At 45.4% G+C, this 1938-nt stretch overlaps 1 pseudogene; it reads right to left on the reverse strand.

The window, feature by feature from the left end:
• Window positions 1–625: 625 nt before the first annotated feature.
• Window positions 626–1206, reverse strand: Gm46544 (annotated as a pseudogene).
• Window positions 1207–1938: the final 732 nt, after the last annotated feature.

Genomic DNA, 1938 nt, shown 5'->3' on the forward strand with positions numbered 1-1938 from the left:
AGTTTTATCTTATTTGTTATTTGTTATATTTTACTATTAAAAAAAAAAAAAGAAACCAAAACCGATTAACCAAACAACTCTCCCTCCCAAACCCCAATTCTAAAACCCCAAACAAAAAAGACTGTGTTCTTTGTGCTCCTGGTTGCCACAGGGACCCTTGCATGCCTTCAGGCCACAGTTTGGCTCCAGGGTACTTGTTTCCTTTTGAATTGTTGCTGCTGCAGCCTTCTTGCTTTCTGTGGCCCCTTTGACTCCTGGGACTTTAGCCTGCTGGCTGTCAGACAGTGCCTTAGAGACAGAATTTGGCCAGTGGATATAGTCATGCAGGACAATTATGGCTGCCAGAGACCTTTGCAGGAGTTTGGAATATGGGTGGCAGGACAGAGACTTACAGGCGGGCAGTCACCCTATGGCATATGTCCTGGGATCAAGAGCTCAGTTTTTGGGGGGTAGGGGCAAGTGGAGGTGCAGAAACCTTGGTTTCTTCTCCTCTCCTCTCCTCTCCTCTCCTCTCCTCTCCTCTCCTCTCCTCTCCTCTCCTCTCCTCTCCTCTCCTCTCCTCTTTCTTTCTTTCTTTCTTTCTTTCTTTCTTTCTTTCTTTCTTTCTTTCTTTCTTTCTCTGCATTTATTTTATGCTGCATTTATTCCTGGGCCATGAGTTTTAGTTTCTTCAGTTTCTTCTGGGATATCTTTTTCTTCTGTGCAGCCTCCTCTTCTGGCGTTGGAACGATCTGTTCCTTCTCAGTGAGGATCATCTCAGTGTGGCAGGGGGAGCTCATGAATGGGTTAATCCTGCCATGAGCTCTGTAGGTTCGTCGGTGCATCTTAGGGGCCTTGTTCACCTGGATGTGTTCAATGACTAGAGAATCTACATCTAAACCCTTAAGTTCAGCATTACTCTCTGCATTTTTAAGCATGTGCAGCAAAAATTCAGCACTCTTTTTTGGCCACCGTCTCTGTGCCCAGCCCCACTGTTTGGCCTGGGCGCACCTACCGACTCCACCATTATACCTTCAGAATGGCACACATTGCTTCTTTAAAGTGACATCTTTCAGATACTTGGTGGCTTTGCGGATATGCATACTCATGATGGGCAGTTTCCCGGGTGTTCTTAAAGTGAACACGAAGGTTGGAACCTCTTGATTTTCATGATTTTGTGGGGTTTTCTGGGTCAAGAGAGTAGCGAACCATCTTCACAGGTCACCTCTGGCCGCTTACAGGAAGAGCAATACCTTGGGTTCTTATAAGCCAGGACCTTTCACTGTGGGGCCTCTGGTTCTTGTCTCCTCTGGATGGTCGTCCTTCTTTCCTGGATTTCTCCCTTTCACCCTTTGTACCAGTCAAGGCTTTGCCAGGTACATTCTGTAGCTGGTCTTTGCTACTTTATGTGTTCTTCTTTTCCCAACCTTTTTATCCTGGATATCACCCCCATCACTAGATAGAAAAGAAAGAAGGCTAGAGGAAAGAGAGAGAGAGAGAGAGAGAGAGAGAGAGAGAGAGAGAGAGAGAGAGAGAGAGAGAGAGAGAGAGAGAGCCCTGAATCTAATTTCTTTTGTTTCTTCTTTGACCACAACTACCAACAAACCGAAAACAACTCCCTTAAACGACCACCAACCACTAACCCTGTCTATGGGGCCTTAGTATTTATATACTCTCTGGAAAGTTTCCAGAATCTCAATTGTCACACAACCACAGCAATCTGCAGCTGGCAAAACTATGCATTTGCTAGAGCACCAGGCAAATCGTGGCCAGCTGCTGCAGTCAGTCCGAGGCAGCCCCATATCCCACACCTGGGGTTAAAATGAAAGCACTTTCTTATAACATTTCTGCTTTTCAAAGAAACCCAAATTACAGAATTTTCAAAAATCTATGCAGTTTTAATGACATTGAATGAATGTAAGGACAGGTGAGGGAGGAAGAATCACTCCTTACTGGGGG

Source organism: Mus musculus, chromosome 16 (assembly GCF_000001635.26).
Source record: "Mus musculus strain C57BL/6J chromosome 16, GRCm38.p6 C57BL/6J".
In the NCBI taxonomy this organism is placed as follows: Eukaryota; Metazoa; Chordata; class Mammalia; order Rodentia; family Muridae; genus Mus; species Mus musculus.